This window comes from Colletes latitarsis, chromosome 12 (assembly GCF_051014445.1).
Source record: "Colletes latitarsis isolate SP2378_abdomen chromosome 12, iyColLati1, whole genome shotgun sequence".
NCBI classification, from domain to species: Eukaryota; Metazoa; Arthropoda; class Insecta; order Hymenoptera; family Colletidae; genus Colletes; species Colletes latitarsis.
Genome location: NC_135145.1, coordinates 17,109,698 through 17,121,728, shown reverse-complemented (window position 1 = coordinate 17,121,728; position 12,031 = coordinate 17,109,698). Strand labels below are relative to the sequence as shown.

The 12,031-nt window shown below is 38.3% G+C and overlaps 1 long non-coding RNA gene across 1 annotated transcript in view; it reads left to right on the top strand.

Annotated features, from left to right (window-relative positions):
- The window catches only part of LOC143348862 (uncharacterized), a 62,128-nt gene extending 50,509 nt beyond the window's left edge, over nt 1-11,619 (top strand). The window contains exon 3 of the long non-coding RNA XR_013080838.1: nt 10,724-11,619. This is a non-coding gene — a long non-coding RNA (uncharacterized LOC143348862). The remainder of the gene's footprint in view (nt 1-10,723) is intronic.
- Nucleotides 11,620-12,031: the final 412 nt, after the last annotated feature.

The following is a 12,031-nucleotide window of genomic DNA, read 5'->3' as shown; positions in this document are numbered from 1 at the left end:
ACCCCTGTAGTAGAGATACCGGTTTGAAACTTTGGGAAAAGGGGTTTCTTCGAACCACCTATCGAGTGGTATTAACCCCGTTCAATTTGGTTTGGGGGCACTTTTACCATGCTTATTCGGCTAGACCCTTTGCACAACACTCGGCGATGGTATAATTAAAAAATTACGCGTAATTGCTTTAATATATGATGTTGGATCATGTTTGTGTACGGAAATGTTACTTTTATCTATTTCCTCACATGCAAGTAAACATTCAATGCACCTAATTTTTCTGTGTTTTTTTAAAGATAAAATTACCCAGCCAGCAATATATCCAATTGCTTGCTGGGAAAATTCACTTAGATTTGGAGACTGTGCCCATGTGAAATTTTAAAATTCGGTAATTTCGGGGAAGTAATCAGTATGTTGTACATGTTCACTGAGCCCGTACTTGTCTTGTATTTTCAAATTATGTACTTGGTCATAAACCTATCTATTTTTGCATGTTTTTTTTTTTTGGTTCGCTTGATACATTTAATATTTTAGTGTTGTCTAATGCTCTCACGTTTCCTGTATTAATAGAAATGTCATGTCGCACAAGCAGTCGCTTGTACGCGGAAACAAACTGCGAAGCTGTTGGATTTGGGCACCACCCACTTCTGACTCTAACAGCGCAAAAAAAGAGCTCCAGATGATCTTGGCTCGTCTTATAAGATAGTAAATATTTCATTTGCGATTCATTTGGTTTAATATAAGAGTCGTATATGTTAAAAATAGATAATACTGCGGTAAAAAGGCCGATAAATCCTGCTTTTCGCCTGGAGAGGAATATGGAAGTTCCATTTTTATCTTTAATTTTTGATAAATATTCAAGTTCTACGATTAAACGTGGACGCCAAATATCCTCATTGTCGCGTTTTAGAGGGCATTTGAGGTGCCTCCCCCATGGATTTCTCACGTTCAAAAAATCAAATATCGCATCGACGCAGCGTAAAAAACGTGCTGTTGCTCCGCCACCTTCAAATTCCGGGATTCGAAGCACATTCCAACAAAATTCAATGCTATCGGCCACGCTTGAGCTCAGTGTTTGCGCAGCTAAGGCCACTTTCATCACCATTTTCCGGTATTCAATGTGTTTTGTAAGAAGACGATTACCCAAACGTAGACCTTCCTTCTGTTGCAGTAAAGCAAGTGCTTGTATATATCGCCACTCGATTTTCTTTCCTTCTCCATCAAAGAGGACTAAGTATTCGCCTAAACAATTTCTTATGTTCTTTAACATATGACAAGCATCAAATATTACATTAATATCTGGCTCGTCAGGCACAGGATGTGCGAAATGAACTTTAAATATGTCATAAATATTTTCATGCTCTGTCTTTCTCGTATCTACATGCATTCGAGCACCTAATACTTCTACTGCGGCAAAATGATCACATGGGCCGTCTAACGTGAAACTGTACACAGTCACGCCCGCTTTCTGTAGGCGAATGAATGCCTCTCGCAATAAGTTGGCTTTAGTTTCGGCGTTCAACGTTGTAATTAAAAAATAGCCGATTGGAAGTTTCCAATTTTTGTCTAGCGCCGCAACCATTATTACGAGGGCATTTTTGGCCTCTAGAAGGTCATCCCCACCACTGTTACCGACACCTAAATCTACATGACCCCGCACTGTCCCATCACGACCCCTCTGACATCCTTTTTTTATGCCCATCTCATCAAATATCACTGCACAAAGCAGTCTTTGCCCTTTTTCTTTTAACTCGCCAGATTTTTCTTTTAATAATGCAAAGGAATCCTCAGTAAAACCTGGTTCTGCATTTATACTACTATACCAGGCTCTGAGGACATCTGCGTGCGGAAGCGCTAAATTGAAGGTTTTTCTAATATACGAATACACTTTTGGTGAATAGAAGTGTACAGTCAAAGCAAACGCGCGCAGTGCTGGTGGGTATTTGTCTCGCATGAGTTTACCTATGTTTTTCTTGTTTTTGAGCATGCGGTTGAACAATTCTAATGAAGCATCGACAATAATATGCACTATCAGGCAAAAGTCTGTTTTCCTTTAACCCTTGTATCACATTTTGTAAAGAGTGTACCTTTTTTCTCAGTCGTGTGACCTGCTGCTTCAGTAATCTATTCTCCTGCATCGTGGACTGCAATCTTCTTCGCATATTATCTAATTTCTTCATCGTACTTCGTGGTGTATTTTGGTAACGATGATCATGTAGTACTTTGTCATGCAGTGTGAGTTGACACTTATCCCTTACATTTGCAGTTTTTGATGTGCGTGGCGAAGAGAAATCTTTACTAACTGTAATGGGAAATATTGTTCAGTACTGTAGACAGATTTCAATCCTTAAATAGTAACATTATATGCCACTTTTAATATGTTAAAGTAAGTTTTTACTTTATGAATAAGAAAAATTGGAAGAGATAATTTCATTTATAGATTAAAATGGGATACTCTGTATATTTGAAACTTATTTCAACTTACGTGTCTGGTTGCTGCTTATAGGAGAATGATTGCATTCTACAACAATAGTCGTTTCTGGGACTTCTTCTATTGTTGCAAAAGTTGTCAGAACATCATTATTATCTGAAAAGAAACAAGTATATATTATATACTTTGCAACCCTTTATTAACAAAGACAAAGTGTCTTACCTCTACCATTACTTTCCCTTAAGATATTCCTCTGTGGTTCACATCTTGACTTTTTCGGTAAAATCGTGAGCACACTTCCAGGCTTTAAGCGTTTTCTATTATAGTATACCACGATGCTGTTTTCAGGAAAATGATCAGAACAGATGAAACTACTGTCTGTAGGTATCCATCCTTCCCGACCTACTTCTTTGACCCACTGTTTACATAGTGCTTCATTTCGAGGAAATCTATGCAAAATCATATGAGAATTAAAAAAAACAGCAAACAAAAAGAATTGAGTAATAAAATGATTAAAAAATTAATTTAACTACTAAATTGAAAAGAGGTTATGTTATCTTTACATACTTGTGTAATGTCGCATTTGTTTTATTGTTGCTTAACTTTCCGCAAACTAAGCATTTACCCATGCTCCCTAACTACAATAAAACGTAGTATGATCAGATTCACATACAGCTACTAAGCTGACCATAATAGTTTCCTTGCAATTTATCATACTCTTATTTCTAATATTCAATTTAAATGATGTTAACATATCTGCTAACTTCGAAAGTTCAATAAATATCAAATATGCACGATAAAACACGATAAACAGTAAATATACACTCACAAAACACACCAAACCACGCTACAAAACAAAATGGTCGTTCTGCCTAACGCGCAACTGCATTGCGGGCAACGCCATCTGAAGAGTGACAAAGTTCTGAGCACCGCGGGGCTGAAGAGGTGTACAGGGGGATGTAGTACACTGGTGTCTAACTTGGCGGCGCTGGTATGTAAAGCCACATCAATCTCTTTCTCGGCATCTCGTATCCATAGTATATACAGGGTGGGGCAGTAACTATTAGCACCTCAGATATCTTCGAAACTATAAGTTTCACAGAAATGTTTGCTAAAGTAAATTGCACAGTACGAAGGGCGCTATTGGGTGGCGATAATAGTTTTTTTGCAGGTGGAGGTACTTCGGACATTTCAAGGTCACATCCATTTTTTTAAATGGATCGGTATGTTTTTGCTTCCGTATCACGATAGAGGATCTTAAAACGAGTTCAACGACATATTACACAAGGTCATTGAAGGTCATAGAAAGTAGAGAAAGGCGATAATACTTACGGTTTTGGTAGTAAATGAAACATGTTTATAGTAGGTGTTCGAAATGATGACAATCACTGTCAATGCACCGTTGGATTCTTTTTACGATTGATTGACTTGCAAGTCTTACAGCGTCAGAACTTATTGATGCACAGGCTGCAATAATTCGCTGTTGCATATCGTGAGATGTAGTTGGTACTTCTTTGTACACTTTCTCTTTCAGTGTTCCCCACAGAAAGAAATCTAAAGGTGTTATGTCTGGTGAACCAGCTGGCCACGATATTGGACCGCCGCGTCCAATCCAACGATTTCGAAATTTTTCATCGAGTTCCCTTCGCACAATCGATGAATAATGTGCTGGGCATCCATCATGTTGATACCACATGGTTTGTCGTGTAAATAAAGGTAACTCTTCTAGCAAAAGACCCAATGTATCCTTAATAAAATTAGCATAGACGTTGCCATTCAAATTTCCATTGATAAAATAAGGTCCAATAATTTGATCACCTATGATACCGTACAGACCATTGTTTTTGATGTTCAACCTGTCGCAGCCAATGTGGATTTTCCGCTGCCCATAAATGCATGTTATGCAAATTGACATCCCCGTGATTTGTGAATGTTGCTTCATCAGTAAATAAGACGGTATTAAAAAAAAGCTCATTGTTTGACAAAACTCAACGCGATTCATGAAGTCGTTCCCATGCAATTCTCTCGCGACTGGAATTCCACGTTTCTTCCAATAGCTGTATTTGTTTACCAAGTAAACGACTACTAGGGCCAACGCCCCCACGACGAGCGGACAAACCATTGTTTTTTTCCTCTTTCGCGGAGCAATTCGTACGATGTTGCGACGTACGGTCGTCGATTACTACTGGCGTCCTTTTACTCGAATCAGCGGCGCTAAACGATTATGTGGATATGGCTTAGCGCTGATAAATACAGGGTGGGGCAGTAACTATTAGCACCTGAGATATCTTCGAATCTATAAGTTTCACAGAAATATTTGCTAAAGTAAATTGCACAGTATGAAGGGCGCTATTGGGTGGCGATAATAGTTTTTTTTAATAGGTGGAGGTACTTCGGACAAAAAATGGTGGACATCCATTTTTTTAAATGGATCGGTATGTTTTTGCTTCCGTATCACGATAGAGGATCTTAAAACGAGTTCAACGACCTATTACACAAGGTCATTGAAGGTCATAGAAAGTAGAGAAAGGCGATAATACTTACGGTTTTGGTAGTAAATGAAACATACGTATTGTCAACAGTAGAGGAATGCGTAATGCTTACCGTTTACTTCACTGAGAATAAACACTGCTTGAAGGACACTTTAATAGTTTGCAGAGTAAGATAAACATCATAAGATTAGTGTCGATAAATCGGTCAATCCGGCACGATGTATCCGTTTGAAGAGCAGGTTGATATGCTTCTTATTTATGGCGAATGCCAACAAAATTCTGTAAGGGCGAAAAACTTGTATGCTGAACGATATCCACATCGGTCTCAGCCTTCGCGTCAAACATTTAAAAATGTGTATGATAAACTTAGGCAAACCGGTAATTTAAGTGTTCGTAAAAGTGAACGCCAGAAACGAGTAATTAACGAAGAAATGGAAATCGGTGTGCTCGCTAGTGTGTCTAGAAATTCTCATATTAGTTCGCGACAAATTGAACGCGAATCTGGCATTAGTAGGAGGAGCGTACTTCGCATTTTGCACCGTCACAAATTTCATCCGTATCACGTTAGTCTTCACCAAGAATTGCATGGGAACGACTTCACGAATCGCGTTGAGTTTTGTCGATGGGCTATACGTCAGATTCAAAACAATGAGCTTTTTTTTAATACCGTCTTATTTACTGATCAAGCAACATTCACAAATCACGGGAATGTTAATTTGCATAACATGCATTTATGGGCAGCGGAAAATCCACATTGGCTGCGACAGGTTGAACATCAAAAACAATGATCTGTGCGGTATCATAGGTGATCAAATTATTGGACCTTATTTTATCAATGGAAATTTGAATGGCAACGTCAATGCTAATTTTATTAAGGATACATTGGGTTTTTTGCTAGAAGAGTTACCTTTATTTACACGACAAACCATGTGGTATCAACAGGATGGATGCCCAGCACATTATTCATCGATTGCGCGAAGGGAACTCGATGAAAAATTTCGAAATCGTTGGATTGGACGCGGCGGTCCAATATCGTGGCCAGCTGGTTCACCAGACATAACACCTTTAGATTTCTTTCTGTGGGGAACACTGAAAGAGAAAGTGTACAAAGAAGTACCAACTACATCTCACGATATGCAACAGCGAATTATTGCAGCCTGTGCATCAATAAGTTCTGACGCTGTAAGACTTGCAAGTCAATCAATCGTAAAAAGAATCCAACGGTGCATTGACAGTGATGGTCATCATTTCGAACACCTACTATAAACATGTTTCATTTACTATCAAAACCGTAAATATTATCGCCTTTCTCTACTTTCTATGACCTTCAATGACCTTGTGTAATAGGTCGTTGAACTCGTTTTAAGATCCTCTATCGTGATACGGAAGCAAAAACATACCGATCCATTTAAAAAAATGGATGTGACCTTCAAATGTCCGAAGTACCTGCACCTGCAAAAAAACTATTATCGCCACCCAATAGCGCCCTTCGTACTGTGCAATTTACTTTAGCAAACATTTCTGTGAAACTTATAATTTCGACGATATCTGAGGTGCTAATAGTTACTGCCCCACCCTGTATATATCAGTGCTTCCATGGCCTCTGTCGAGCCACTCACTCAGGAGTGGCCGAACAGCCTCGACTGTCCGGTGCCCCGCAGTTGGCAGAGCCAACAGCTCCTGCCACGCCAGCACCACGAATTGCCGAACCTGACGCCTCAAATCGTCCCAAGTAGGTTCCTGCACATCCGGGACCGCCCCCACTCCCGCACGACAGTACATCACCGCGTGCGACCGCGCGAGGAGGTCCATGGGCGGCATCCCCGCAAGAACCGTTGCCGCCTCATACGACACGGTTCGATACCCGCGGACGACCTTCAGCGCCATCCGCCTCTGCACTCGACGCAGCATCGTCATGCTGCGCCGGGAGCCCGCCAGGTCGTCCGCCCAGACGGGGGCCACGTAAAGGGCCACCGACCGAACCATTGCCACATGCAGGCGGCGAACTCGGCCCGCCGGGCCCCCCAGGTTGGGTAGGATCCGGCCTAAAGCCGTGACCGTCCTCTCCAACCGGGAGGCCAGGCAGCGGAAATGCTCCTCGAAGTGCCACTGGCTATCGAGGATCAGACCGAGATACCTCATCCGGGGCTTCACCTCGATAACAGTCTCACCCATCCGGATCAGAGAGGGTGGCGGATCCTGCCGAGGTGAATGAAACGCTGTCACCTCGGTCTTATGGACCGCCACCGTCATCCCCATCCCCCTGATCTGGCCAACGACGCGTTGCGCCCCCTCCTCCAAAAGATGTAGCTTTCTTTTTCGAACCTTTTTTTTTCTTTTTTTTATACGTGGGGAAATCCTCATGGACGCCCACGTGACATGAGACTAAGCCGCCGGCCGGGTGACCACGTTGGCCGCTGGTTACTCATCCGCAGCCAACTGGCCAACCTGCAGCCTTAGGTAACTCCCGCGGCAAATATCCCATGCCTCGGGCCACTCACACACACATTCACACATGCAAAGCATTCATACCTGTGTTTGGTCCGCGGGAGCTTTCGCTCCGACCTCCGGGATGCCACGCGGGGATTCGGCCACCAGTCTCAGGTTGGTGACCTCATCCCCGCATCCCATCTCAACGGCTGCCCCTATCCGCCACCTGGGGACGCGCCACGTAAGGGTTCACCTCCCCTGCCGCCTGGACAACCAAACGGGTGCGTGGTCCTCTTTCGAACCTAGCAACGATTCTAGGGGGAGAGTAGCTATGGCGGTCCAGAGCCCTGCATTACCGACCGACCCCCCTGTTGGTCGTAGGAGAAAACAAATGCTACAACCGCGTGTGGAAGTCATCGTAGAGTCATGTTTTGTACAATCTCTCTTCGGCGGACGCCGAAACTCTGTATTCGAAATAAATTGTTGATTTTATTGGTTAGAATTAAAGAATTCGTGTTCCTTGGTTGATCCTAGTAACCATATCGTCCCCATTACAGCGCCATCTCAGTGGTCGCTCTCTATCGGTGCCATGCGATCATGCTTAGTCGCATGTACTGATTTTTGTTGGCTTCATGTTTGTGTTTATATATATATATAAAGCCAACAAAAATAAACGATACACACACACACACACATCTGTATGTACGTGTGTGATATCTAAATATATATTGAGTTATGTATGAAATGCAAGGGCCATTATTTAAACACCCCCCCCCCCCCCCCCCAAACAAAGACTTATGGATTCAGCTTATAACAATAATAATATATTTTTGCTTAAAGAAGTAATAAGTGCAATTGACTCTACAGAGTGCTTTTATAACAAGTTTTACAATCTGTTATCTGAAAAAATTCTGCAACATTTGCTTCAATATACAAAATGTTTTTGAATTTTTTCACATTTTTGTGAACGAAGTGTTTTCTTTCGATAAGCTATTAATCATCTTACATTCAATTTGATTTGGGGACACTTTTGACTTTTTTACTCAGTTTTACCGTTTTAACACTTTCATTGCCACGTCAGCCATATATGGGTGACATGATTTACAATTATGATACCAGAAAAATTAATTCTTAAGTTAACACGTAGAAAAAAATAAATTTGGATAGAAATTATGAATTTTAACAAGGCTATAAAAATCAGTGCTGAAACAAATTTTAGGTTATGTAGCTTACAATGGTCGAAAATGAAAATTTGACTTTTGCAGAATATTATACGATTTTGATCTGGCAATGAACGTGTTCAAGATTTATGATACCAGAAAAATTAATTCTCAAGTTAACACGTAGAAAAAAATAAATTTGGATAGAACTTATGAATTTTAATAAGATTGTAAAAATAAGTACTGAAACAAATTTTAGGTTATGTAGCTTATAATGGTCGAGAATTAAAATTTGACTTTTACAGAATATTATACGATTTTGATCTGGCAATGAACGTGTTCAAGATTTATGATACCAGAAAAATTAATTCTCAAGTTAACACGTAGAAAAAGATAAATTTGGATAGAAATTATGAATTTTAACAAGGTTATAAAAATCAGTGCTGAAACAAATTTTAGGTTATGTAGCTTACAATGGTCGAAAATGAAAATTTGACTTTTGCAGAATATTATACGATTTTGATCTGGCAATGAACGTATTCAAGTTATATGATACCAGAAAAATTAATTCTCAAGTTAACACGTTGAAAAAAATAAATTTGGATAGAAATTATGAATTTGAATAAGATTGTAAAAATAAGTACTGAAACAAATTTTAGGTTATGTAGCTTACAATGGTCGAGAATTAAAATTTGACTTTTGCAGAATATTATACGATTTTGATCTGGCAATGAACATGTTCAAGATTTATGATACCAGGAAAATTAATTCTCAAGTTAACACGTAGAAAAAAATAAATTTGGATAGAAATTATGAATTTTAACAAGGTTATAAAAATCAGTGCTGAAACAAATTTTAGGTTATGTAGCTTACAATGGTCGAAAATGAAAATTTTACTTTTGCAGAATATTATACGATTTTGATCTGGCAATGAACGTGTTCAAGATTAATGATACCAGAAAAATTAATTCTCAAGTTAACACGTTGAAAAAACTAAATTTGGATAGAACTTATGAATTTGAATAAGATTGTAAAAATAAGTACTGAAACAAATTTTAGGTTATGTAGCTTATAATGGTCGAGAATTAAAATTTTACTTTTGCAGAATATTATACGATTTTGATCTGGCAATGAACATGTTCAAGATTTATGATACCAGGAAAATTAATTCTCAAGTTAACACGTAGAAAAAAATAAATTTGGATAGAAATTATGAATTTTAACAAGGTTATAAAAATAAGTACTGAAACAAATTTTAGGTTATGTAGCTTACAATGGTCGAGAATTAAAATTTGACTTTTGCAGAATATTATACGATTTTGATCTGGCAATGAACGTGTTCAAGATTTATGATACCAGAAAAATTAATTCTCAAGTTAACACGTAGAAAAAAATAAATTTGGATAGAAATTATGAATTTTAACAAGGTTATAAAAATCAGTGCTGAAACAAATTTTAGGTTATGTAGCTTACAATGGTCGAAAATGAAAATTTTACTTTTGCAGAATATTATACGATTTTGATCTGGCAATGAACATGTTCAAGATTTATGATACCAGGAAAATTAATACTCAAGTTAACACGTTGAAAAAAATAAATTTGGATAGAATTTATGAATTTTAACAAGGTTATAAAAATCAGTGCTGAAACAAATTTTAGGTTATGTAGCTTACAATGGTCGAAAATGAAAATTTGACTTTTGCAGAATATTATACGATTTTGATCTGGCAATGAACGTGTTCAAGATTTATGATACCAGAAAAATTAATTCTCAAGTTAACACGTAGAAAAAAATAAATTTGGATAGAACTTATGAATTTGAATAAGATTGTAAAAATAAGTACTGAAACAAATTTTAGGTTATGTAGCTTACAATGGTCGAGAATTAAAATTTGACTTTTGCAGAATATTATACGATTTTGATCTGGCAATGAACATGTTCAAGATTTATGATACCAGGAAAATTAATTCTCAAGTTAACACGTAGAAAAAAATAAATTTGGATAGAAATTATGAATTTTAACAAGGTTATAAAAATCAGTGCTGAAACAAATTTTAGGTTATGTAGCTTACAATGGTCGAAAATGAAAATTTTACTTTTGCAGAATATTATACGATTTTGATCTGGCAATGAACGTGTTCAAATTAAAAATCTGACGTATACATTGTGTTAAGATTGCAAGCAGAGTGACTCGATACGCATTTTCTTTTTGTTTCAGATATTGGTAGCCAATATTATCGTCTCACAAACTTTACTACACTGCATAGTTGTGAGAAACTGTTTGGTGGTGCGGATGTTGTGGCTCCCAGCTTAATTGTCGCAGTTTCTGAACAAACAAAGCGTGGACTTTTAAATTCCCACCGGATCAGTGTACATCAACAGTGTCCTGACATTTTGTGTACTTGATTTAGTTTGTAATAGTTAATTGTTAATTAGTGTAGATAATTAAATTACTTATAAAAGAAAATGACGTCAGAGGAGGTCAGAAAAAGGTTAAAATACAGATTTCAGGCAGCTTGGATGAACGATCCAATTTTAAAATCTTGGTTGTGCGAAGTCCCGGAAGATAATACCATTTTCTTTTGCTCCATCTGTAAACAAACTTTTAAATGTCGTTCCTCTAACGTCAAGAGGCACTTGGAGTCTACGAGGCACCAGTTTTTATCTTCCAATCCAAATTTAGTAGACAGTATAGCAGCGGAACGCCGGAGACGAACGTTCACATCCAAATGGTTTAATATCGACAAATTTAAACCGTGGCTGTGTGAAGTTGATGGCGATCCGACTTTATGTTATTGTTCATTATGTCAAGTCAAATTAACGCCTCGTATGTATACGTTAAACCGCCACGCGGACTCTAAGTGCCATCTTGAAAACTGCGCTAAAAACGGAATAGAAATAAGGAAATCGAACGACTTCAGTACGCAAACTGAAGAATCGGCTATGTCGTTAGATGAACAGAGGCAGATGGAAGAAATTCGGTATGCAGCTTTATTAGCGACACTGGATGTCCCTTTTGAAGTTGCCGGCCGAATCCTTAGGTATTTCCAAAGTGTGCCAAAACCAATTTTGGACAGTATGGATATAGAGTAAACAAAGTATTTCATTATTATAACGAAGGAAATAAAAGCATATCTCTGTTCCTTGAAATATGACTTTGGCTTTTTCATTCAATTTTATATATACTCTGTCAAGGCCGAGAAACTAGGATCCATTGGCATCAATAATCTGCAGCGTCACTTTTGCAAAGTATGTTGAAAAACTGTTTGAATCCACAGTTGTCGAGGCAAATAGAGACAGTAATTAGTATAGACTTCATTCGTTAGTTCGAAATGTGACAGCTTGTTCGATGAATTGATTGGGAAAAGCAAATCCAATATTACTAAAATCGTTCAGGAGCATTTTACAGCTGCAAATGAAATTCACCAAACAGACAGAGACAATTCTTTCAGAACTGTTCTCATTATTGCAAGCAAATACGACGGTTTTGCAAAAATAATGGTTCAAATAACATTTGGATTTTGTA